Source organism: Lynx canadensis, chromosome D1 (genome assembly GCF_007474595.2).
Source record: "Lynx canadensis isolate LIC74 chromosome D1, mLynCan4.pri.v2, whole genome shotgun sequence".
Classification (NCBI taxonomy): Eukaryota; Metazoa; Chordata; class Mammalia; order Carnivora; family Felidae; genus Lynx; species Lynx canadensis.
The window spans coordinates 97478665-97505754 of NC_044312.2; the positions used below are offsets into that span (position 1 = coordinate 97478665).

Here is a 27090-nt window from a genome sequence, read left to right on the forward strand (position 1 = left end):
GTGTGAGTGGGGGAGGGGCAGAGAGAGAGGGAGACAGAGAATCCAAAGCAGTCTCCAGGCTCTGAGCTGTCAGCACAGAGACCGACGCGGGGCTCGAACCCACGAACCACGAAATCATGACCTGAGCCGAAGTTGGACACTTAACCGACTGAGCCACCCGGACGCCCCTGAAGACTCAGATTTTTAAAGAGATGCTTCCCATTTGTTAAATGTTGCCAGCTAACTCACAATTAAATTGTTTGTCGTCGGTGTTAAATGCCACCATGCTGTTGCCGTGTTAGGGTAACAGAGCTGTGGCCTACTGACGCCGGTTTGAGCGCTGGCTTAGAGCTGAAGCAGAAAAGCGGGAGAGGTCATCTGGGAATCCTCATCTGTCCCGCCCCATCAGACCTGTTGAAAGGCTGTCTCCTACCTCAGGACCTGATGAAAAGATAATGTGTGCTCAGAGCTCTGGACTCAGACAAAAGATGTGGCCCAGAGGAGAGAGATGTCAGGGCTTCATGGAACGCTAGAGCTGCTGAGTGTTGTTACGTTTCTTTGCCCTTTGCTTTCAGCGTCCCCCCTCCCCGCCCCGAGCCCTGACAGACCTGGGGAACTTGGTTTTGGGACAAGCAGGCCCACAGAGCTAGAGCTGGACGTCAGCTTGCTGATTTACACAGCCCGTTGACTGTCCCCCTGTCCTGGTGGAGAAATCTGGGTAGTCAGAGTGTCTGGGTCATTCGTTGACTCACTCATTCGTTCATGCACGAGATGCATGTGGATGTCCGCTATGTGTTGGGCAATATTTTCTGTGCTGGGGAAACGGCGAACAGCGTTTCTGTTGTCGTGGAGCTTGTCCCAGCAGTGCCTGGGACAGTCTGGGCAGGCGTCTGAGAGGAGTGACATCTGAGCAGCCATCTGTAGGAAAGAGGGAGTGAGCTGAGTGAAGATCCGGCATAAGAGATTCAAAGCAGAGGGAGAGCCAGTGCCCAGGCTGCCCAGGCCACGTGAGGCGGAGCGGCCGGGAAGAGCCCATTGATCGAAGGGGGTGAGGGAGGAGGAGAGCAGGAGGAGATCGCTCCCCTTACTGAGTTTGGTGGATGCCCGCCACCTGTCCAAGCACTTGACTTGTGTCACATGTATTCTTGCTCGACTTCCCACTTTATCACGCATGTGTTGTTACACTCACTTCTTCCGTGGTGGGAAGCGAGGCACAGAGAGGTCAAGTCACGTGCCCCAAGTTAGCACCCACCTTCAGTGGCCAGCACAAGGGATTTGAAGTCCGGCAGCCTGCCTCGGAGCTTCCCCCTTTCCCTCCACATATTTTCGGCCTTCTGTCAACTCTACGTACCCAGCACAACTCTTAGCACCTCTGTGTTACGAGTGTTACGAATGGATGGATGGGTGGATGGATGGTTCCTTCATTCCCTTTCTCTCTTTCTTTTTCCCTCCCTGCCTTCTGTTCCTGTTGTCCCTCCCCCGCCCAGCTTTTATTTCCAGTTCTCTACCCAAGAGATGTCAAAGTCCACATCTCGAGTGTGACCAACCTCCAGTGCCAAAAGAGTCTCCCCACCCCTGAGCTGCTCTGTCCATGCCTGTCATATTCCCCCAAACCACCCTGTCCCAGAAAGCTCTGTTTCTCTCTGTAGCATCCTCTTTCTCTCAGGACCCCGCCCTCTGGCCCCCCAGCCCGAGGCTGTTGGTCTGCTGTGGCCAGGCCTCCCGGAGCTGTGCTCCCTCACCGTCCCCACTGCCTCGGGTCGTCGTCGCACCTGCTTTTCCCCGGCCCTGCAGCAGCTTGCGGCCCGTCTCCTCTTTCAGTGGACAGCCTCCACACCACCTCACTGGCTTCAGAGACGCTCACTTATCCTAAGAACCTCGGTGGCTTCCCAGTGCCAGTCTTCATGGCTATTTCGAGACCTTCTGCAGAGCATAGGCCTGAATATCCTGGATAATCTTAGGATTTTGCTTTCCAGCAATGCCCCCTTTGACATCTATCCAGCGAAGCTGTTCCCCAACACCATTCTGCACTCCCACTCTGTGCCTTCACCTACACAGTCCACTCTACCAGGAATGACCTTCCACCATTTTCTGCCTCTTAACGCTTCCGTGTTTGGAAGGTGCCTCCTCCAGGAAGCCTGCCTCTACTGCTCCAAGAGAAACACTCTCTCCCAACTTTGAATTCTTTATAGCATGTTGCGTGTTCCTTAGTGTTCATTTCTGTGCCTGGCTGTCCATGACTCAGGGGACGGGGCGGGCTCCGGGCTGGACACGTGGACCTGGGTTCAAATCTTAACATTCTTTCCTATTGGCTTAGCGACCTTGGGCAAGTAACTTAACCTCTCTGAGCCCCATTCCTTCATCTGTAGAGCGAAATAATAGGACTACCTTGCTGGATTCATTTCATGATTCGAGACAAAGAAAGGCCCCTAGGTCCATGCTGGCAGGCAGCAAACGATGGGGGGCAGATAATTACTCTTCCCCCGCCTCTAGCAGCCTTGATGCCCAGGGGGTTACCTTCCTTCTCCAGGAAGCCCTCCCTGACCTCCGGGCCTTCGTCCCCCCTTCCTTCACCACCAGCGGTCCTTCCTTAATGACCGCTTTTGACTCCTGGGAGCAGTTGTTGAATGATCGTCTCTTCTGTGCTGGACTGGGCTCCTAAGGCTGAATAGCATCATCTTACCTCAAGGAGCTGGCCTGCAGTGGCTAAATTCACTGTGGGTCATTGTCAGCCCAGCTGGGAGGTGCTGGCATCTCCGGCCTGCGTGCAAACCCCGGGTCTGTGACACGCCTCACTTGGGCCTCTGTTTCTCCTTCCTCGAAGTCACCCTGCGGGTCTCTGGGATCTGGGGACGTGCAGGGGAATAAAGTCGCACCTCCCCCCGTTCCTGATCAGCCGCAGTGAAGTGCTCACGCCCATGTAGGAGGGAGGCTGCTTGCCCATGACCGGCCCAGATGGAGCCTGCTGGGCAGGTAAGTAACCGGGCAGAAAAGGAATTTATGGTGGCGGCTGGGAGGCCACTCATTCCTGCTGTCCCCTCTGCCTGGCCACGTGCGGCCCAGGGGTCGGCCTTTGTTTCCAAAGCTTAAACCCAGACAGGAACTGTGAGATGCCAGGAGCAAAGGGAAGGGGGCGGTGGGGGCTTTTTATGATTCCTTTTCCTCCTTTTCAGTAGGGCCCGTGGAGAGGTGGGGGTACAGGGGGGGTTGGGGCACGGAACTGGGAGCCCTTGGCTCATCTCCAGCCTGTACCTCCCTGCTCTGGCACAGCAGAGCTCTCGCCAGCCCCAGTGGCCCCTGGAGCCTCCCTCCTCCCCTGAGAAAACAGAACCCTGCCTGAGCTCCGAGGGAGAGAGGCACCGAGTTCCTTCTTGGGAGGGGAGGAAGCAGCCCCAGGGGGAGGCCCACAGATTGGTTTTCAGATCACACAGTATGTGCCCGAGTTGGCAGATGATGAATCCTTTTTTTTTTTTTTTTTTTTTTTCACTTTCATGAGATCCAAGGCCCCACAGGGTGTTTTCACCCATCATTCTTTAGTAAATGCGTCTCCCCAGCACCCCTTCCTTCATTTTCTCCAAAGAGTTGGGGATGTCATGGAGAGAGGAGGTCGGACATGCAGGCTTGGTGTGGGTTCAAATCCTGCTCAGCTGCTTATGTACTGTGTAACTCGGGCATATTGCTGACCGTCTCTGGCCTCGGTTCCCTCATCCGACAAATGGGAATAATCACAGCACTCGCCTCACAGGGTTGCTGTTAAACGGGATAGCATAGGTATCGTGGTCCAGATGCCCCAGAAGAAGACTGAGCCAAGCATTCGTGGATTAAGGGTTTATTAGGGCTGAGTTCCAGAGGAAGCCGGCAAGAGGGTTGGGGTGTGGGGGCAGACGAGGAAGGAAAGGAAGCCAGGAAAGGCATCAATGCCAGGCACAGTCCTGTGGAGGCTGCACCGGCCTGACCGCTCAGGGGAACTCGGGGGCGTAAGTTGCCTCGACTTGACAAAAGGGCTTTTCATCTTCCCACACCCTCTGACACTGGCTAAGGGCCACGCGAGTGTGGCCGGGAGAGAGGTGTGAGCTTCCAGGCACTTCTGGTGCCCGGTGCGCGGGACGGAGGGCTCCAGTAGTCCAAAGGCAACGCTCCCGTGGGAGTGGTAGGTGCGGGACTTCCGAGGAAGAAGGGGACCCCGGGCGGAGCCCCGACAGTGCCACTGCCGTATGTGAAGGCCCTAGCTAGCGCACAGTAGGTGTGCGGCACGTGGCGCCTAGTCTCAGGGTCCGTTCACGAAGATCACTCGGGAAGGTGAGAATCACGGGGAAGTTAGGACCCGGGCCTGCAGGTGCCCAGTGCGCACAGCGTCCGGGCTGGAGTAGCCCGATTCTCTGTCAAATGTCGCCGTTCTTTGGAGTTCTAAGCTGCCATCTTTTTATTCTTTCCTGCGAGTTGTTCTCGTGCTTTCCCTGGGAGGGTCCGGCCCGCTCTCAGGGACCTGATGCTGCTGGGAGAGTACTCTGTAGCCCGGGTGGGGTCAGGCCGTCTCGTCTCTTCTCGTGGCTGCGTCACACTCCCCCGGGTGGCGGCGGCACCGAAATGCGTCCACCCCACTACCGATGCGCATTTGGGTGGCCTCCTGGGCAGAATAACAGGTCCCCCAAAGATGTCTACGTCCTCATCCCTGGGTCCTGGGAATGTATTTTCTCACGTGGCCGAAGGGACTTTGTGGACAGGATGGAGTGAAAGAATTTGAGTGGGGAGATCGTGCGGGTGGGCCGGTCTAATCCCACGGGTCCTTAAAAGAGGCAACGGGAGATTTGGTGACAGAAGTGTCAGGGTGATCCAGCCTGAGAAAGAGTGGAGGGGCCACTGCTGACCTTCAAGGAGGGATGGGCTGTGAGGCACACAGGTAGCCTCTCGGCTCTGGAGGAGGCGGAGAAAAGGAATCTCCCTAGAGTCTTCTCGAACTGTAAGATAATACGGGCGTGTTGCTTTAAGCCACGAAATTGGTGGTACTTCTGTACAGCAGCCACAGGCAATCGTATTAGGTGACCTGATGTGTCCGCTTAGCTAGGCTACGGCACCCGGTTGTCGGCCCAAACACCAACCCGGGCACTGCTGTGCGGGTGTTTGTGGACGTGGCTAACGTCCTTTTCAATCGGTTGGCTTTCAGTGTGGAGGAGGGCCTTGTCCAATCCGTTGAAGGGCCTTCAGAGCAAAAACTGAGGTTTCCCAGAAAAGAAAGGATCCTGCCTCCGGACTGCAGCATCGACGCCTGCCTGAGTCTTCAGCCCATTGGCCTGATTCCAGACTCGCCCGCCCAACGATCGCGTCCGCCGGTCCCTTAAAAGAGATCTCTTGATATACATACACATGTATCTCTTGTTGGTCTGTTGGTCCGGAGAACCCGGGACGACGGGTGGCTCCCAGTGCTTTTGGCTGCTAGGAACAGTACCACCGTGAACCTTTTGGTGGACACACAGATACGGTTGTTCATTTTCCCTCGCTAAGGAGCTGCCCTGCTGTGCAGAGCGGTAGCACCTCGGACCCCGGTGTCCCGACTCCCTGTCCTGTCCCCTCTCCGTGAAGGCTGCCTCCCTTGCCTCCTTTGAGGAGAAACCACTTCCCAGCCGCTCTCTGGGATAAGGCCAAATACGGGACCTATTTCCCTTCTCCTGGGGTCTCTGGCCCATCTCTTTCCCTCCCATGTGTGTCCCAGAGTCTGTGTCTCCCCCGCACGTCTTCTCTTGGATGCAAATCCCTTTACCCTTCCTCCCTCTCATTCAGCCTGCTTCTGCCTCTCCCAGCGTCCCTCTGTCCCCATCCCCTGGGGTCTCTCTGCCCCGAGAGTCCCCTTCTGTTACCCCTCCACCACCTGTCTCTAATTTTGTCTAAGTGTCAAGACCAGCACGGCCACAGAACTGAGCATGCAGGGAAAGGGGTGACAGGGTGATGGGGAGCCATTTCCAGGTTAGGGGGACCTTTACCGGGGGGGAAGCAGCCAGAGGACAGGCCAGGCCGGTGACTGTCTGTCTGGGGGGGCCTCCTCGGTGATCCCTAGTCAGGATGGTTCTCCTGGGCCGAGAGCTGGCTCCTGTCCTCCCAAGCACCCTCCCTGTTCTGTGCGCCTGCTCCTGGGTGCCACACTCAGGGACAGTGGCCATCCTCGGCCCCTCGCAAAGCTGGGACCGGAGCCTCTGGCCAGGACCTGCCCGGAGTGCATGGCTACCTCAAAAGTGAGTGTAGGGGCGCCTGGGTGGCTCAGTCGGTTAAGCGTCCGACTTCGGCTCAGGTCACGATCTCGCGGTATGTGAGTTCGAGCCCCGCGTCGGGCTCTGTGCTGACTGCTCAGAGCCTGGAGCCTGCTTCAGATTCTGTGTCTCCCTCTCTCTCTGACCCTCCCCCATTCATGCTCTGTCTCTCTCTGTCTCAACAATAAATAAATGTTAAAAAAAAAAAAAATTTAAAAAAAAACAAAAAAACAAAAGTGAGTGTAATCCTTTAAAAAAAGGAGGGGCGGGGGGCACTTGGGTGGCTTGGTCGGTTAAGCATCTGAACTCAGCTCACGTCACGATCTCGCAGTTTTGGGAGTTCGAGCCCCACATTGGGCTCTGTGCTGACAGCTCAGAGCCTGGAGGCTGCTTCAGATTCTGTGTCTCCCTCTCTCTCTGCCCCTCCCCTGCGCTCGCTCTCTCTCTCTCTCTCTCTCTCTCTCTCTCTCTCTCTCGCTTGCTCTCCCTTTCGCTTTCTCTCTCAAAAATAAACATTAAAAAAAAGAAGAAGAAAGTGAGTGTAGTCCCAAGTCAACAGGGGTTTACTCTATAGGAAACAAAGGTGCTGCCTTGGCAAGTCCTCCAAGGGAAGAAAATTACGCCTCCACAGCCAGGGACCCTCGAGCAAGGTTACTCAGTCTCCCTGTCTATCAAGTGGGCTGATAGTGAAACAGCACTCAATGCTGAGCGATTAGGGAGCCTGCCTGCAGAGGGCGTCCTGCTGTGCCTGGCCTGTGGTGAGGGCTCCCTCTGCGGGCTGGGGGGGGGCGGGGGGGGGGGAGTGCTGCCTCGAGTGTCCTTGCCGGGTTCGCCTGGGGGGTGCCTCTGTTTTCACCAGAGTGGTTGATAGAACGATAGCTAGGTGTCCTCAGACGTCAAAAGACGGGCAGCATTTGCGCAGTGCTTTGGATGGAATAGAGCCCCGTTTCTCGATGATCTTGCTTAACGCTCGTAACAGTCCTGGGGGGAGGGGAGTCTTCCTTCTCAGTTTGTAGAGGGAAACACTGAAGTTCAAAGGAGTGAAATAAGGAAAGAAATAATGTGTGCGCCTGAGGGCTCCCAGCTCCGAGATGGGGTGGGGGGTGGGGGGTGGGGAGCAGGATCCCAGCCCAGGGCAGCTGGCTCCGGAAGGCGCCGGTTCACTCCTTGGCCGCCTCCCCGAGGGGCAGGCAGAGACTCCGGTGGAAGAAGCCGACCGTTTTCGCACCTCTTGACGTTAATTATCCTGCCTGGTCAGGCCACAGCTTGCAGTTGGAGCAGGAGATCTTAGCCCCACTTCACAGACGAGGAAAGCACAGCCTGCAGAGATAGAGTCACATGCCAGCACGTGGCCCACGGCCGGCTGTCTCCAAGCCCAGGCCTCCGGGGTCCCGGTGTGTGACCGCGGGCACATCTCTGCACCGCTCTGAGCCTCAGTTTCCCTACTCGTTCTGTCTCGAGGGTTGCAGTGAGAATTAAGTGACACGAGAATGCAGAGAGCCTGGTATGCCCCACGGTTCCTGATGGGCCCCGAGGACCTAAGCGTTCTCTTCCCTTTGGGGAACTGACACGAGCCCCTGAGGGCCGCAGGAGCTCTGGAGCGCTGCCTCGGTGGATTAGGAAACTGCGCAGAAATTTATCGAGCATCTACTGTGTATAGGCCAGAGGGTTTAATGGTGACAGACACAGTAGCCGCCTGCACGCAACTTAGAAGGGAGCCACAAATTCATCAAATGACTGCACGTTGTAATGAGTAGGAAGGTGGAAGAGGAAATAACAAGGGAGAGGGGCTTGCTTTATCTGGTCAAGGAAGGCATCTGAGGAGGGGCCTCTGAGCTGGTGCCATAAAGCAGGGAAAGGCTGGCCAAGCAGAGCTGGGGAGAGGAGGGATCCGAGTTGAGAGGGCAAAGTGTGCAAAGGCCCTGAGGCACAAATGGGTTCAAGTGTCGAAGGACAGAGAGAGGAGGGCTCGGTCATGAGTTTGGATTTTGTTCTAACTCTAATGTGAAGCCATAGATAAGGTTGTAAGCAGGGAGACACATGATGCGATTTTTTTAAAATATTTTTTTTTTTACATTTCATTTATTTTTGATAGACAGAGAGAGAGCACAAGCGGGGCAGGGGCAGAGAAAGGCGGAGACACAGAATTCGAAGCAGGCTCCAGGCTCTCAGCACAGAGCATGACACGGGGCTCGAACTCACAGACCTCGAGATCATGACCTGAGCCGAAGCCAGACGCTCAACCAGCTGAGCCACCCAGGTGCCCCCACATGATGCGATGACTTTAAGAAGTAAGCAACTTAATGGGGCGCCTGGGTGGCGCAGTCGGTTAAGCGTCCGACTTCAGCCAGGTCACGATCTCGCGGTCCGTGAGTTCGAGCCCCGCGTCGGGCTCTGGGCTGATGGCTCAGAGCCTGGAGCCTGTTTCCGATTCTGTGTCTCCCTCTCTCTCTGCCCCTCCCCCGTTCATGCTCTGTCTCTCTCTGTCCCAAAAATAAATAAACGTTGAAAAAAAAAATTAAAAAAAAAAAAAAGAAGTAAGCAATTTAAGAAGGGCGCCTGGGTGGCTCAGCTGGTTGAGCGTCTGGCTTCAGCTCAGGTCATGATCTCGAGGTCTGTGAGTTCCAGCCCTATGTCGGGCTCTATGCTGACAGCTCGGAGCCTGGAGCCTGCTTCGGATTCTGTGTCTCCCTTTCTCTCTGCCCCTCCCCTGCTCACGCTCTGTCTCTCTCTCTCCTTCAAAAATAAATAAAAACATTAAAAAAATTCTTTTTAAATAGAAAAAAGGAATTAAGCAATTTGTAAGTTCATAAACAGATAGAGTTGGAAGGTTTCTCAGTATGATCTAGCCCTCCCCTCGATTGTGAAATGGGGAAAGTGAGACCCAGAGGTGGGAAGCAGGTGGCCATTGTCACAGCACATGAGGGCAAAAGCAGCCTCGAGCCCAGGATCTTAGACTCCAGCTTCAATGCTCCTTCCTTTGAAGGGCTGGCAGAAACCCCAGGCTAGGCACCGCCTCTGTCTCCTTCAAGAATGAGCCCTGCACGGCTCTGGCCTGACAGCCTGAGGTACCACGCCAGCTTCCGTGCCTTCCCAGGTCAAACTCAGGGCTGTCCCTTTCCCATGATGTCTTCTGCTCGATGGCCACTGTCTTAGATCCTTTCACGCCGAAGAAACGCACCGGGGCCAAGTCTGATTTGTAAACCACACCCTCGCCATTGTAACTGCAATTCTGCCTGATTTGCAAAGATACATCTGCTAGCAATTCTGGGAATGCATTTAGCATGTTTGCTCTGTGATGCACAGAGCATTTTCCGTGTATGACCATGTTTCTCTACTTGGAGGGGAGTCCAGGCAGCATGACCCCCCTCCCTTTTTTTTTTTTTTGCAGATGGGGTGATGAGGCCAGGAGTGGCTGACTGACTCATACAAAGTCAGAGAGGGAGAGGGAGAGGGAGCAAGAGAAGGGGCCTCTCCAGGCAAGCCAGATGACTGTGAGGGGAAGAGAAAGGACAGAATGAAAAATGAGCACAAAAACCTGGAGTTACAGCACTAGAACCTGAGATCATTCTCCAGGCTCTGGGAATCACAGAGGGATTGGGCTGGTAGGTCTTAGAGATAGTTTGAGCCAATCTGTCATCTACTCCAGGAATTTTTTACAATTCCTGTTTAGGTACTATATATATATATATATATATATATATATATATATATATACACACACACACACACAGTAAAGTGCATACATTGCCAAAGTACAGCTCAATGGTTTTCTTCTTTTTTAAAAAAATTTTTTAAAGTTTTTAGATAGAGCATGAGCCAGGGAGGGAGCAGAAGAGGGAGAGAGAGAGAATCTTTTTTTAATGTTTATTTATTTTTGAGAGAGAGACAGAGACAGAGACAGAGACAAAGTGCAAGCGGCCAAGGGGCAGAGAGAGAGGGAGACACAGAATCCGAAGCGGGCTCCAGGCTCCGAGCTGTCAGCACAGAGCCGGACGCAGGGCTCGAACCCACGAGCGGCAAGATCATGACCCAAGCCTAAGTCGGACCTTCAACGGACTGAGCCACCCAGGTGCCCGTTGAGAGAGAGAGAATCTCAAGCAGGCTCCGTTCTCAGTGCAGAGCCCAACGTGGGGCTCGATACCACGACCCTGGAATCATGACTTGGGCAGAAATCAAGAGTTGGATGCTCAAGGTACTGAGCCACCCAGGCTCCCCAGCTCGGTGGTTTCCTTATGACACTGAGTGACCACCGTCTAGATTAGTTTTTTTTATCCATTCCTACGTGGACGAGCACTGAGTGGTTTCCCACTCTGGGTGCTTATGAATAAGGTTACGACACACTTTTGGGGCCACATCTTTCTGTAGGTACGTGGGTGCGTGACAGAGTGGATGTGCTGAAGTGGCATTGGGCGGGCACCAGTTTAGCTCTGTGGATGCTGCCGCCTGGCGTGGCCGTGCCATCTGATGGTCCTGCCCGCAGCGTAGGAACATTCTAGTTGCTCCGCCCCCTCCCCACAGTTGGTATCACCCGTCTGTCTGATTTTGGTCAACTGATAGCTCAATAGTGACGTTTCATTTTTTTTTATTATTATTATTTAAAAAAAATACTTATTTTGAGAGAGAGAGTGTGTGTGTGTGTGTGAGTGAGTGTGTGTGCACACACACGTGAGCAGGGGAGGGGCAGAGAGACAGGGAGAGGGAGAATCCCAAGCCCGACTTGGGACCCAGGCTCAAGACCCTTGAGCGCATGACCTGAGCCGGAATCAAAAGTCAGACGCTTAACTGACTGAGCCACCCGGGCACCCCTCGATAGTGACATGTTAGTGTGTTTTTAATTTGCATTTCTCTGGTGACTAATTATGCCGGAACCTCTCCATGTGCTTATTGGCTATCTGGGGGCCTTCTGTCGGGAACTGTCCTCTCTCTTGCCCAATTTACAACTGGGTTGTTTTATTGTTTTCGTATTGATTTGTATGAGTTCTTTACCTATCCTGGATACAAGTCTTTTATCGTACATTTGCATTGCAAGTACTTCTCCCGGTCTGTGGTGTGCTTTTCCACTGGTCCCAAAGCGCCCTCTTCCCATCGTTTGGGAAGGAAGAGAATGAGTGTTTATTGAGACCTCGTGCCCAGCCCGGTCCTCACGCCTGACCACCTCACCTTACATGATGGTCATCACCGCGCAGTGGGGTGGGCGTCATCACCCTCCACGTCTCTGTGCCCCCACACCTGACCGTAAGGGGTCTAAGGACCTGGCCCACGATCTCAGGGTTGGCAAATGACCAGACTGGATTCCTCTGATCCCAGAGCCCCCTCTTTCCACTCTGGGTGTCAGCGGGAGAAGGGCTTCCCATCCTTCCGGTATGCTATCCTTAGCATGGCCCACCCTCTACAGCCAAGCAGAGAGGCGAGATCTGGGAAGACCACATCTCTTTGCCTTCCCTGGTGGGGGGACTTCCTCATTTGGCCACCTAGTTTTTTTCTTTGAAGTGAATTTCTTGGCATCTTCGACGAATTCACATTCCACTGCAGATTCGAAGGAGCTTCCAAAACATGCTAAAAATGTTGGCGCTATCTGGTGCGTGGAATTATTCTTACTGCTCATACCTTAAATGTATAATTCCCTTAGTTGATAAAGTGCTTCCGTGATGCTTGTCTTATTACATATTCATTAGTTGAAGCCAGGGAGGTCAGCAGGGCACCAATTACAAGACAGATCGTGTTTAGTTGAAGTTGGCGGAAGACTGACCCAGTCCTGGGCAGGCAGCCACAGTTGAATGAGTTGTATGCTTGGGCATTCTAAGCCTAGTGAATAATGCGTAAGCCTTAGGTCAGTGTCCAGTGCAGGGGGTGCAGGAATAGAGACTCGTTCCTAACTAGGTGAGTTCTTCCTACTTGCCAGGCACTGTGCTGCGTGGACATTGCAAGAGAACAAGCCAGACGCATTCCCTGCCCTCAGAGAGGTTGCAGAGATGGAGTAAATGCAGTGGGAGCACAGCCCAGTAGCGGCCACCTTGCCCCAGGGGGGCCGGAGGCTTCATATAGGGGGCAGCATGGGAATTGGGTCTTGAAGGATGAATAGGAGTTCGTGAGGCAGGATATGGCATTTCAAACCAAGACAACCGCACGGACAGAAGCCTGGATCCGTGACTTACCCAGGGTCCCCTGGCCAGGAGATGGGTGAGCCCCTGTCTGAACCCAGGGCTTTTACTTCTCAGCCCTGTGCTCTCTCCGTCCACCATGCTGTCCCCCTTGACCCTCTGCGGGGCTCACGGTCCACACAGAAGTAAGTGAGTAAGCATGCATAGCCGGTGGCATTTCCACCCGGCAGGCTGAGCCCTCACCAGTGCCACACCCGGGGGCAGTTTGCCAAGCAGTGGCTGTTCTGAGTGTGTCTCATCTGGAACACACACTTGCTAGGAAGAGTAAAGCCTCCACCCGGGGGTTCTGTGACTCTCGCAGACTCCTCCTGGTCTTCCTGTGCCTCGGTTGTTGCGTCTGTGAAATGGAAACGATAACACAAACTAGAACCGCTACGCTGATGCAGCCTTTACTTTGTGCCAGGGGTGTAGGTCCTCTTAGTGTTCCCATTTTACAGATGAGGAAACAGGTTCAGAGGGATTACACGACGTGTCCAGCGCGTCACAAAGCCAGGAAGCAGCGGGATCCGCATCCCTCCTGGTTCCGCGTGACTCCGTGACTCCCGCATTCCGGCTCAAAGCTCGTGGCTCTCCTGTTCACACCTGCAGCCCCAACCCCAGCTCAGGTGCCTGACGAGTATGTGGCTAATGAATGTCCGTGCCCCTGCCAGCTGGAATTTTGGCGACCGACCTGTGATTTGATGGGGAGAGCCTGTGGCAGGGGCCTGTGTCCCGGGAGGCTGGAACTTCTGATTTTTCTGGACCTCCCGAACCTGCTGGTGGAGGTGCCTCGTGGAGGGAACCACCACGGCTCAGTCAGGGCTTGGCTGGTCCAAGGAGCCTCAGACATTTAACAGGAACAGCCGGCTCTGGGTGTGTGCCGCGGCCAGCCCGGCCAAGGGGAAATGGGGTTGTGTTTATTATAAACTGTGAAACAAGACGGGCTGCCTGCCCTGCTGGAAAACAGGTAGGAAAGGGCCCTCTCGTCAGAGGGGTTTGTCTGCCTCTCCTCTTCCATTCCAGTCGTTTGAGGAGTTCCCTCGGGAGCGGGGTCTGGGCCGGCGAAGCAGAGATGAAAGAGCAGGCCCCAGCCCCTCAGGAGGGAGCCCGGCCCATTAACAACCCCCCATTTATTGAGTGCTTACTGCACGCCGAGCACAGAGCCCAGAACTCTGTGGGCATTAATGTTGTTTAACCCTGACAAGGACCCTGTGAGTGTGGTTACTCTCTGAGGCTGGTGGGGGGCGAAGGAAAGGCCTGTGCGGTGCTAAGTCTAGCAGGGGGCCGAAGGGGGAGCTTGCCGCGGGAGGGGAACAGGGCTGCGGGGCTCCAAGGTGGAGAGAGGTCCAAGGAGATCGGGAAGGGTTTCGGGTACAGGAGTGGCTTTTAATCAAGGCCACTGAACAGGGGTAGGGTGTAGACAGCAAAAACGGGGAGGGAGGGCCTTCCTGGCTGAGGCAACAACAAAGAAGCAAAGGCCCAGAAAAGTGCATGGCAGGCAAGGGAAGATGGCGGCCGAGGGCACAGGGCCTGCAGTCACAAAGACCCAAGTGTGAATCTGGACTCGCACTAACCAGCTCGTGACCCTAGCGCGTTACATCCTCTCTCCCCCCACTTTCCTTTTTCTTTTTTTCAATTAAGGTGAAATTCACATAATGTAGAATTAACTAGAGTGAACCCTTCAGTAGTATTTAGCACATTCACATTGTCGTGCAGCCACCATTTCTGTCTAGCTAGAGAACCCAAGGAGCTTTCGAGCCCAAAAGTAAACACTGGGACCCCTCGTCCCAGCCCTTGGCAACCACTCACTTGCTTTCTGTCCATCTGGGTTTACCTATTCTAGATACTTCATATAAATGGAATCACGTAGTATTTGCCCTTTTGTGTCTGACTTCTTTCACTTAGCGTCGTGTTCCGGAAGTACATCTACACTATAATAACACGCGTCAATACTTTGCATTCCTTTTTCTGGCTGAATACTATTCCGCTAGATGGATATACCACATTTGCCTGTTTATCCATTCGCCCGTTGATGGACAGTCGGGCTTTTTCCACCTTCAGGCTGCTGTGAACGTATACGACAGGTCTGATCAGTCCGTCTTCATTCTTTTGGGCATGTACCTAGGAGTCGGATTGCGGGGTCGTATGGTCATGCCATGTTGGACGTGTCGAGGATACATCACCTCTTTGAAACTCAGTTTTGACATCTGTGGAATGGGGATGATAACGACTTCCTCATGCAGGGAGGATGGGAAAGGATTGGAGGGTTAAATGGCACACAGTGCCCAGGGAAGCGGGGCCTCCAGATACATTAGGGAGAGGCCGTGTTAAGAAAGGCTGACGGCTGTGGGAAGGAAGGCTGAGGGAGCAGGGGTCACCCGCACCTGGCTGGGCTCAGCTCTTCTCCTGAGCAGCTGGATCTTTGACGTGTTCTGCCCTTTCCCCACCAAGAATGGGGTAGAGTGAGCAGGTGGCTGGTGCCCTGGGAACCAGATGCCCTTCCTGCTTTGGGGTCCAGCCAGGTTGGCTCCCCTGGCCCCATTGGACCACCGTCCCCCTCAGGGAAGCCCCCTGGCAACTGCTTATGTGGTTTTCCCCATTTGCTGCATATTCCTGTCTCCCCTCCTCCTTTCTGAGCCTGCTGTGGGGCTGCTTAGGCTTGGCAAACAGCAGGGGCTCAGGAATCAAATTAACAGGTAAAACTCCCCATCCCCGCCTGGCCTGGCCAAGCCGCAAAGCCTGGGACATAATGGGACGTGGGGGTGGGGGACGCGGGATGAGCCAGCGGCAATGAGAATCATTTGAGAGGGAGAGAGCTTCCAGGCTGGGGATGTAGGAGAGGGTCCTGATGGCACGAGGCAAGCATCACTCATCTTTTGCAGTGGCGTTTGGGTGCCTTTTGTTAGTGGGAAGCAACTGCTGGGACCCAGTGGCCAAGCAGAACTGAGTTCCAATCCAGTGCAGCTGAGGAGGAGTTGCAAGTGACCTTGGAAAAATTATTATCTATCTGAGCCTCAGCTTCCTCATCTATAAAATGGGAGATAAGCCTCATGGCTGGGCTGGCATTTGATGAGAGCAGGAGGGAAATTGGGTTGCACGGCATGTCGCAAGTTTTTGATATCAGATGGCAGTGGAGGTGGGGGGAGCAATGGTCATAGTCGAGGGGATCGTGTCACGGTGGCTCAGTGTCTCAGGTTTGACTCCTGCTGGGCATTGAGTCTCGTGATGGCAGGACCCATGTCTGTCTCCTTCATGAACTTCGCTTGTCTGCGGGCGGCTCCCTAAGAATCAGAGCCTGAGTGGCAGTGGTCGTGCAGGTGAAGTGCCGAGGGAGGCTTCTCCCGAGACACCTGCATGCCGGCGAGGAAGCAGGCCTGGGGTTCAAGTGCAGTCTCGCCAAAGCCGGATCCCAAGGGGCGCCCTGGAGTTGGCGGGTTTGTGCCCAACATTGTCTGTCGGGGCCGCGGGCCAGGCCTGGGGTGGGGATAGGGGTGTAGCCTCCCAGGCGCATCTGTGTAAGTGACTCCAAGCAGCCAGGAGCCAGCAGCTCTCCCAGAGGGGGTGGGGGTGGAGACTCGCAGCCAGAGGTGCAGGGTCAAGGGAGGGCTGCACCATCTAGGAAAGGGGTCTGGTGCAGTAGTGAGAGGCCCCGTAATCCCTTACTTTGGAATTAGGAAGAAAACACGATCAGATGCCACACGGACAGCAAGGACCGGTGCACAGTAGGCCCTCAGCACCTGTGAAGTGGGTCGAGTCCGGCTTCCTGCTCTCACTGCCTCACCTGCATGGAGACCTTCCCAGGGTGGCGTCTCTCCTGCCTGGCCTGGCCCAGATGAGCTCCTTCCCTCAGACAGTCAGACAGTTGGGTGGTAGACTGCCTGATCCCTAATAACCCCTGTCCCCAGGGCTGAGAGAGGAGAAGCCCATTGTTCTCAGCTCCCTTCCTCCAGAAATGAGAAACGCAGCCAAAGCTTTCAGTTGGGGGTCAGTCAAGGCCTGAGATTTCCCCAGAGGTGTTTGTCTCCGGATGAATGATTTACTCCCATTGTTATTTAGCAAGTGCTATATGGATACATGCCGCTGTTAAGAAATGACACATTTCAGGGGAGCTTAGAGTGCCCTAATGATGCTGGGCGGCTTTCCCCAGGGCTCCAAGGAATGACCACTGTTTGTCCAGAAAAAAGTCCCCCTTCACGGCTGGGGCTGTTGCTAGGGCCCGGGGAGGGCGTCACGCCATCTCGGTGAGGACCAGGACGTAGGTCAGCCACTTCCCAGGGTCCCTGCCAATGGGATGGCACAGAGGCCCGAAGAAACCGCCTGGCTGGGGGTTCCCCAGGATGTGGTTGGAGCTAAAATCGTAATACTAATAATACCTTCTCAGGGCTCGCTCGGCCCCGGACGCCGTGCTGGGCAATCTCCTTGTGTCTTCTCGATTCACTCTGGGAGTGACAACTGTCACTGTCCCCACTTTACAGATGAGGAAACTGAGGCTCAGAGATGTTCACACAAGGCGTCAAGGTCACGTAATGAGTGGCGTTCGAATTCAGCCTTCCCTGTCGAGAGCATGAGTTCGTGCACGTGTGTGAGTGAAGGGCCAGATCGTGGCAGGGGGAGCGGGCGTGGGAGGCCCACGGAACGTGGAAGGAAGCTTCTCTCCCCTGTTGCCTTCGTCACAGGCCGCCCGCGTGCCCGCCGGCGGAGGAGAGGCGGCACCCTGGTGGCCTCGGCGGGAAGACAGCTGCGTCCTGGCAGTGCGCCCCTCCCTGCGTCGACCTGGAGCGGGCAGGCTGCCTGTCTTCCGTCTGGGCTAGTCCTGCATCCAGTGCCACCCAGAGGTTGGTGGCTAGACCGCTGTGCCTGTGCCTCTGCCTTGTGGCTGAGCAGGGACCTTTATGTAAATCCCGGGCAAGAGAAATAGATGATCCCACACTCCCTGGAAACCTTTTCATCAGCTTCCCAGGAGGGGCCTTCAGACTCCCAATACCAAGGCTTGAACTTCAGACAGAGGAGGAAAACCCGGGACTTGGATGGTCCCCATTGCCCCCTCCATGAATTTCCGTCGGCTCCCTGTTGGCCCAGGCTTCTGTCGCGGCACCTGGGTGCACACCCGCCTCCACTCTCCCTTCCCGCCAGGGCCGAGCATAGCCCGTTTGCTGTGGCCCACACCTGCCACGCTGGTGGAAGTCCCTGTGCCAATGCCTTGGCTGTGCCCTCGGTTTGGAGAGCCTTTCCTCCTCGTCTCCACCACTCGTGAAACTGATCCCGCCCATCCCGGTGCTACCTCCCCCTCCCCCATCTTCACCCGCTGCCCATTCGTCCAGCATCCAGGTGTGACAGGCAACTGAGGCTTCGGGCATATAGCCGGGAGTGGGTTAGATCTTTCCCCGCCTCTGCCCTCTCCCAGGACAGAGCCGCACTCAGCCTCGCCAGAGTCCCTCTGCCTTCCCCAGTGCCTAACACGGCAACTTACACGGTAGGCATTCAGTGAGTGTTGGCTGAGTGAATGAATGAATGAATGAATGATAAACGAATATCACTTTACTGCCTTCCATTGAAATGTTTCTGCAGGCCTTTCTCCACCTGCTGATTGCGTACTCTCATGCCATATTCTGCTTTGGGAATGGAGTTTTTATACCCCCGGGGTTTATTATTCTTATTAATAATAATGACAAAATGGCTAACACTGGTCTGGCTCTTCCCATATGCCAGGCACTGAGCAAAGTGTGCCTTACATCTACAGCAATGCTATCAGTAGGAGCTAGGATAGCCCCATTCTAATTTTTTTTAATGTTTATTTATTTTTGAGAGAGAGAGAGACAGTGCAAGCAGGGGAGTTGCAGAGAGAGAGGAGACACAGAATTAGAAGCAGGCTTCAGACTCTGAGCTGTCAGCATGGAGCCCCGTGCAGGGCTCGAACTCATGAACGGTGAGACTATGACCTGAGCCAAAGTCGGATGCTTAACCGACTGAGCCAGCCAGGCACCCCTAGAATAGCCCCATTGTATGATTAAGAGCTGAGGTCTCAAAGAAGTGAAGGCATTCGCCCAAAGTCACGCAGCTTAGTCAGAGACAGGATTCTGTCACCAGTGTTCGGACTCCAGAACCCAGTCTCCTACGTTTATTGAGTGATTGAGGGAATGACCCACGTGATTTAATATTTTGGTAACTGAAAGAGTCGATGCACACTCAGAAGTAGCTACACCAGCCCCACTTGTGCCACCATGTACACAACACGCCCACACACGCGCACACACACGCACACCTCCCTTGGCTCCTCCTCCAACGTACGCCGTCCATGATCAGGGCTATCACCATCCCCCCTTACGCTCATCTCTCAAATGGACCGCACGCTAGTCCTGCATCGCGGGTCCTTACATAGTCTTTTTGCTTAGCAAGACATGCCGTTACTGTGTCCTAAGAGATCAACCGTTTCTAAATGCAGCTGGGTTTAGGGAGGACATTTGTCAAGGCAAGGAGGAGACCAGGACGGTGTAGAAATGAACAGTGAAGGCTGTGGAAATGTTCTAGGACATCCCAGCTTAGTGGACACAGATACCTCTAAAATCTAGCAAGACATTCATTCATTCTTCATCAGAAGTTTAGGTGCTATGCTGTGCTAACGCCCTAGGAAATGAAGGAGGAATTTGGGTCGTCAGTGATCTCCTGGGTCCTAAAACGCCAGAGGAGGAAGTGGACCTTGCCGCATAGGCAATGGGGAGCTATAGAAGGCTGTTGAGTGGGAGAGTGGCCTGGTCTGAGCTCCACCCCTGAAGATCCGTCTCCCTCCCCAGGGGAGGATGGAATGGGGTGGGGGCAGCAGGGAGACCTTGTGGAGGCTATGGCTGCAGGCCAGATGAGAGAACCAAGGATTGGATTAAGGAAGTGAAGTCCCTCGAGGTAGCAGGTAGTGGGAAGGGGCCAATGTGAGGAGCTGTGTCTAGGTAGCTTGGACTGAGCTGTTGGGGTAGGGGAGGGAGAGAGAGTGGAATCCAAAACTCTGAATGTTTGGGGGACCCTGTGATTGGGAAGATTTGTGGAGGGCCCATTTCTGGGTAAATGATAACAATAATGGGTGTTACCAAAGCCTTCCTCTGGCAGGTGCTGTGCTAAGTGCTTTATGCCTGTATCACATTCAGTACTCAAACCCCGAGGTAATTACTGTTACCCTCTCCACCTTACATGTAGGGAAACTGAGGCACAGTTAATGTGACCGGGGTCACACGGCCGGTAGCTAACTGGTCGAGCTAGGATTCAACTCTAGGCAGCTGCCTGCAGAGCCCCTACCCCCCAGGTTATCCCCAGGTAACCCCCGCCCCGGCTGCAGGCCTGCAGGAGGCCATCGCCATTTCTGGAAAGGATGCGCATTTCCATGCTGGGGGCGCTGAGAGGAAAGGACCAGGACGATTTAGGGTTCCCATTAAAATGAACGTGATTGCCGCAACCTGCCTCAGCTCCCTGTTCCGTGGACATCAGCCCGGGAGATTAATGTGAGGGCAGGGGAGGCAGAGAAGGGAGGGAAGGAAGGAAGAAAAGTTGCTGCCCGTTATACCTGTCCTTTGGCAAGGCCAGGTAATTAGCCAACCCTCAGCAATAAAATATTTCGTTTCGGTGTAATTGCAAAGTAATTACGTGGTATGGGTTGTGTATTAATCGTGTTGATTAATAACACCCAGGTAGTAATTAAACATCTGCTTCATAATTGTGTGCAGGCTGAAGCTTAACACACACGCGCACACACACATGCACACGTGCCCGAGCCACAGGCAAAGCTCCCTGGTTCTGGTTGTGCTCATTTCGTGTGTGTGTTTGTGTCTGTGTGTGTGTGTGGTGTGTGTGTGTGTGTGTGTGTGTGTGTGTGTGAAAGTCCCTGGTTCTGGTTGTGCTCATTTCGTGTGTGTGTGTGTGTGTGTGTGTGTGTGTGTGTGAGAAAGTCCCTGGTTCTGGTCTGGTTGTGCTCATTCACGTGTGTGTGTGTGTCTGTGTGTGTGAGAAAGAGAGAGAGGGAGAGAGCCAGGTTAGGTTAAGAGACCCCTCCTGTCCCCACCATACAGTGAGATCTTTGTACCCCGGCCTCCCCTTGCCATAGTGGGGAACTGCCGTGGGCCTGAGGCTCTGTGGCCCCTCTCGAGACACAACCCGAGGCCCCCAGTATGTGTCTGCTTCCCTGCTGAAGCTGGGTTGGCACAGGGGCTCGAGGGTTCTGTACGTGTCAATACTCACGGTGCCTTAGCACTTACATTGCTGTCAGTGTTAGCCTGGGTTTGAGGGTCCTTTACTCCAGCAGCCGGGAGAAAGTTCTTATGGTAGGAGCCCCCTGGGCTGAGGCCATGGTAACACCCAGCACACCTGAAAGGTCTGGATTTAATGATCTGATCCCAGAGACTGCAGGGACCAGAGCAGGATGCTGACCGGGGTACCAGGAGCCCTGATTCTAACTTGGCTCCTACCCCACTTGCTGCGTGATCTTGGACAAGTCACTTCTCCTCTGTCCCTTGGATTCCAGGTCTGTAAAACAAAGAAAACTGAGCTCAGAGGCCTCCAAGGGCCTTTTCAGTTCTTCTGTACTTAGATTCTAATTTGGTTTGTACTAATTAGGAATCGGAGATGATTTAAATTCAATACATATGATCCTTAGTGAGTAAACAGTTTGAAATAATTCCTTCCTTTATGACTTCTCAAAGACTCACTCATGAGCAATGAGAACCCAAGCTAAAATCAATAGCTTTTATTTTCCAGAGAGAGAAATTGCCGCTTCCTTGAGCTGCTGGGCATTGCAATTCATTCTTGTATTTTAAAATTTTATGTTTATGTTTATGGACTGCCATTAGGTAATATGGATTCGTCCTGAAGGTTGATTTTTTTCATTAACTTAACTCATTTCACTTATTAGTTCACGTTTATAGCTTGGGTTTAATAAGCGCACGGTGCAGAAGTCATAAAGCGGCCCTTTTCTTTAGCAATATTTTAAAATCAAGACTCTTCTCTGAGTCACCCAGGTTTATTTGCTCATAACTTGCTTCTCCTGTGATTCAAGGCCCAGTACTGTCGATTCTAGCCAACCATTGGACTTTGAGCTTCAGTGTCCTTACGGGGGAAAGGCACCACTAATTAACAAAAGCCACAAATGCTTAAGTTTTAGAAAGCATGCGTCCCACCATCACTTTCTGTGCCTAAAGCGCTTCTCATGTTATCAAGTTGAATCCTACGTCTCTGTGAAGTGGCTCGATGTTTTTTACTTTATAGAGAAGGAAACAGGCCCCGAGAGGTTAAATGACCTGCCTGAGGCCACAAGTTGGTGGCAGTGGTAGAGCTGGGAGACAAACCCTACGGGTGGAGATCCGCCTTTCCTCCCACACCTGTCTCCCTGGCCTGTCAGCTTCGGGGCCCCCAACCCCACCTCCCTCATACCTTTACCCTCCCACCACCTCTACGGGTCTCTGCTCATCGTCCGTCCATCGCCTCACCATCTGTTTCCACTGCCTGGGCCCCTTCCTGCTTTTCATCTACCTGAAGCACACCTCTGCTCTATGACCATCAGTGGCTCCCCATTGCCTGTGGACAAATTTCACCTTCTTTGGCCTGGCGTTCAAAGACCTTACCCGTGGAGCCCCTGCCTTCCCTTCCCGCTTCATTTCCCACTCTGCCCCAACAGGAAGCCTTGGCTCATGGTCCTGAATACCCAGCCCACACTTGGGTACCCCCATGCCTTTGCTCACCCTGACCCCTTTGCCCACAGCACCCTCCTGTCATCTTATATTTAAATCTGCCCCCTCCTCCAGGAAGCCTTCCCTGGGGCCCACGTAGGGAGGGACCTCTCCTGCCTCTGAACTCAGAGCTATGTGATGAGCCCTCCTTGTCACCTTGAACCGTGAAGACAAGGGCATTGACTTCTCTTCCTGATAACCGTGAGCCTCTTTGAAGGCGTGGTCTGTGCCTCAGTCATCTCTGGCACCCCTGGAGTCCCAGGTACACGGCAGGTGTTCGTTAATGCTCACCAAATGAGTGAATGCTCATGTTGCTTGTGGCCTCAGGAAAGACAATCCTTGCGTCTTCTCTGTGACTTCCGGGGCCAGCCCAGCGCAAACTTAGGGAAAGACTCTGCCCAGTTTCTATCACCTGTCGACAGCTCCGCCTCCCTTCCTTCCCGCAAGCTTCCTTCTGTCTTCCCAGATTTGTTCCATTCCTTCCAGGTCACCCATTTTCCTCTTCCCTTCCATCAAAATGTACCCGTCCCGGGCCCCGCGTACTCAGCTGACTGCTGCGTGAATGGCCTTCTGGCTTCTGGCAAATGAAATCCGGATACGCTGTTAATTGCAAATCGTGGCAAAGGAGGCTAGACCCCAGGGGGCTGTAGACCACTCCGTATCTGAGCTCCTGGACCCTCAGTTTTACATATGAGGAAACTGAGGCCCAGGAGAGGAAAGAAGGGGAGTTAACTGCGGCCCAGGAGAGGAAAGAAGGGGAGTTACACAAAGGCGTTGGCTAGATTCTCAGTCAAGCCTCCCTTAGGGACTCTCTATTACTTCCTGGGTTATCTTGGCCACTGGGGTTAGAACCACAACCCCATCGGTGGGCACAGCACTTTACCGTTTGCATGCACCTGCCCCTAGGTGGTCATCTCTGCAGCTCAGCGGAATTTCCCTGAGGCTCAGAGAGGCAGGTCACATGTCCCAATCACAGGGCCAGGGCTGGAAAACAGGGCTGACCTGCCGTCAGCTGGTGTGGTTGCCGGCTTCCCTACCTGTTGGCGGCAGCCCCTTGTGTATCCCGGGCTCCACCTGTAGGCCCTGTGCCCCCGGCCCGAGCAGGCAGCCTGAGCCAAGGGAGAGGCAGCCAAGGGCCGGATGTACCACTGTCCGTGGCGGCAGGGGGTCGGCCTCTGGGCCTGTAGAAGCCAGGGGAAGTGATGCAGGTCAGGCCCAGCTCACAGCCTGGAGAGCAGGGCTTCCTGGGCTGCTGTGGGATGGCCTGGGCCTTCGAGTTACCCACTCCCCAGCCCCGATGGCCCCTCTGCCACGTCCCGCCCCTCTGGCATTTCTGGGCCTGGACTCAGGGCTGGAGCATCACTTAACAAAGACACACACAAGGACAGCGTGTGCACGTTCATACACGGAGCTTCCTTCCCCTCGCCCCAGCCACAATATTGCTCCCCCTCGGGTGCCACCGCGAGCTCGTCTGCATGGGTTCACGACACGCATGATCCTACATTTCTCTAGTTCACATTCCATTTTGAACGGTCTAGACGGCGGGTGGCGGCCCGCGGCGATCAAGGATCCACCCTCCTTTGTCGCGGTCAGACTTGCAGCCCGGGTGCAGGGCAGGGATCTGCCACATGCCGTCAAAATGAGCTGCTCTGAAATTAGCTGTGGGTTCAAATCTAAGCTGTGCTATTTAACAGTCATGTGTCTGCCAAGGTACTGAACCGCTCACCGGTGAAACGGTAAAATGCGAATGAGAGCGCAGTTAGGATCAAATGGGGACATGCACAGGAAGCAATGACCCCGGGACTTTTCCGTCTCATCTCCCGTTCCGCCCTGACAGGCAGCGCTGGCTCAAGGCTCCCCACTTGGATATCTCGACGCCCTTGCTCACCCCGCCCCACTGCCCACAGCACCCTGTTCTCAATTACACACACACACACACACACACACACACACACACACACACACCTGCCCCCTCCTCCAGGAAGGCTTCATGTGCCTGCTGGGGTCGTCCGTGCATTGTCGTCAGGACATTAGAGGAGCAGCCTTACTTTGGCAGCTCCGCCCGGAAGTTACTAGAGCCGGGCTTTCCAGCTGACCGTGAGAGATTGTAGGGACTGCCAGTGGGCCCAACAGCCCGTTTCACAGATGGGGAAACCAAGGCCCCGCAAAGGGGAGCATGTGCCTGGGCGTAGCTAGTGTGGCATTGGAACCGGAGCCGAGGACCCCTGCCTGCAAGACTCAGGGCAGGGGGGGTGGAGGGTCCACTGCAGCTGCGTCCTCCTGGGGGTGAAGACCGCCCCCCCCCCACCCCACCAGGGGTCTGTTCATTGGGTGGGTGGTCTGCTTCTTTCAACACATTTAAGGGGGGGTGGGTTGGGGTGGAAATGAAACATGGAGGCTGGGGGTCCCCCAGATGAGCCTCGTCCTCAAGTATGTGTGGCGAAGAGGCCCAGAGAGGCTGGGACACACCGATCATCCCGATGGGGACTGAAGCAGGGCCCGCAGGCGCCACGTGAGTCCACGAGGAAGGCCTCGCTACGCCTCATGCTGCTAAAACAGTCTCCGTTGTTTCTTGAGGCCAGTTATTTGTTTCTTTCCCGTACCCCTTTTGGAGAAAGCCGAGACCGCCACCCCTCCTAGGGAGTTTGCTCCCCCACCCCTGAATGCTCCCCGGTTCTCGCGAGAGCAGAGCGGGCTGCCACTGGGGGCATTAGCACTCACCAGCTTGCAGAGCACTAATGACATTTGCATTTTGCTCGCTGTCGAAATGTGGGCTGGGCGGTGGGGATCCCACGGGGGGCACGCGGGGAGCTTGCAGCCCACCCGGAGAGGCAGATATGCGGGGCTGGGGCCCCGAGCTGCTCTGTGAGAGGCAGTGAAGAGGGAGGAAGGTGGGGACAGAAGGAATGGATGACCGGGTGGAACTGAGAGTTTTGTCTGAAGACTCGCCAGGGACACAGAGCAAGCCCCAGTCCGGTGCTCCACCTTGCCGTGCAGCCCCTGACAATATTCTCCTCTGCGTCACATCCCTAGCATTTGTTGAGCGAATGCTCTGCATGGCCTTCAGAGACTTGAACTGCCTGCAATCCTCGGAGAGAGATGCTATTATTATCCCTGTTTTATAGGCGAGGAGACTGATGCTCTGAGTGGACACCTAACTTACCCAGGGTCCACTTCTGGAAAAAGATTGCCCCAGCATGTGGCCATGATCTACCTGCCTCCAAAGACCATGCTTCTGAGCACTGTGGGCATTGACTCTTGCACCTTGTTGGGGTTTGAACACAGCCAGGAAACAATTCTCTGCCCTGGCCTGTGACCAGCATCCGCCTGACGGCATGTGGCCAATCCCTGATCCCTGCCCTGTACCCGGGCTGCAAGTCTGACCGCTACAAAGGAGGGTGGATCCTTGGAGAGAACACCCAGCGGCCCCACTCTGCCACCAACTTGCCATGTGACCCTGCACTAGTCCCCGCCCTTCTCTGGATGTCAGTCTCCTCATTGGTAAAATGAGGCCATTGGTCTGGCTGGATGGAGCACCCCAAGAATGCATTTTCACATGAGGAAGGATCTTGCCTCCGATGCACTCACACTCTTGTGGAGTTCCCACCCACTCACTCCAGCATATACATTTATGTTTCACATCAAAGCAAACCGCGAAACATTTGTCGAGCTTCCCCGCTCTGCAAAGGGCACGGTGCTAGACACAGTGGGTGTGATGCTTATGTATTTTTATGCAGGGCGTACACACACAGGCATATGCATATCTTTGTGTCTCAGTCTCGCTTCCAGGCAAGTTCAGCTGGGACCTCTATCCTGATGCATGACCCCAGGCTCCTGCTGTCTTTGCCCCATCCCGCAGCCCCCTTGGGATCCAGAGAGCATCTCAAACAAAAAGACACGTCCGGCAGTGGGAGCTGATGAGATCTCCCCGGACCAGGCAGTTAGGGCTGATGTGCTTGTCTCTGACAGGTGGGCATCTCCTGGACAGCCCGAGCTTGCAGTGGCCGGGGCTTCTGACACCGTCATCAGAGCAACTTGAAACCCTTGACTTTGGCGTCTAGACACGGGCCCAGTACTTTTCCAGGCCTCCCAACGCCTGCCACCCAGGTAAGGGAGTTCAGGCTTGCTCAGCACCGGGTTCTACGCTGCGCCTGTTGTCGTCGCTAATAGAAACCATGAGCAGGGGCACCCGGTCATTCTTTATCACCAGTGTCCTCTTTTATACCCTTCCAGAGCAGGAGAGCCCAGTGGCTCAGGCTCTAAAGTCCAGCAGACCTGGGTTCGAATTCTGACACCACCAATTACTGGCTGCGTGGACCTTGGGCAGTTGTCTCGTCAACCTTTCTGTGTCTCAGTTTCCCCATCGGTCAAACCAGGAAGGAAGAGCACCCACATTCTGGGTTTGTGAAGATGAAATATAGGAAAAGGGCTTAGAACAGGATGGACACAGAGGAAGCTCCGAATTCAAGAGACGGTAACTGTTCCTAAGGGTACTCCTGTGCTCATGACGATCCATAATGGGTTCGTTATCGTCTGTCTCCTGCCAGAAGGTGGAGTCCATGAGGGCAGGGGTTTGTCTGCCTCATTCTTAATTGAATCCCCAGGTCCCAGCACTGTAAACTGCCCCCCGCTTTTTTTTCAAGTTTATTTATTTTTAAGAGAGAAATAGAGAGGCAGAGGCAGAGAGAGAATCCCAAGCAGGTTCCACACTGTCCATGTGGAGCCCAACGCGGGGCTCAAACTCATGAACCCTGAGATCATGACCTGAGCCAAAATCAAGAGTCAGACACTTAACCGACTGAGCCACCCAGGCATCCCTGGCCTTTATTTGTTGAATGGGTGAATGTATGAAGGTGTTTTGCCTGTTTTATACGGAACCCGCAGGACAAGTCCTTGAAGGTCCTTGCATTAGTCTGGATATGAGTTTGGTTGTGTGTGACAAAACCCCTAATGATAGTCCTTCAATGAGAAAGAGGTTGATTTTCCTCTAAGTAAAATTGTTGTTTTTTTTTTAATTTTTTT

General features: G+C 54.3%; 1 protein-coding gene across 3 annotated transcripts in view; it reads left to right on the top strand.

Annotated features, from left to right (window-relative positions):
- Positions 1-27090, top strand: part of TSPAN18 (tetraspanin 18) — a 188072-nt gene that overhangs the window by 103918 nt on the left and 57064 nt on the right. For 2 of the 3 annotated variants that reach the window (XM_030332181.1, XM_030332183.1), the window contains exon 3: positions 26038-26175. The exons of the other annotated variant lie outside the window; for it this stretch is intronic. The gene's annotated coding sequence lies outside the window, so the exon portion shown is untranslated. The remainder of the gene's footprint in view (positions 1-26037; positions 26176-27090) is intronic. 3 annotated transcript variants of the gene reach the window in all.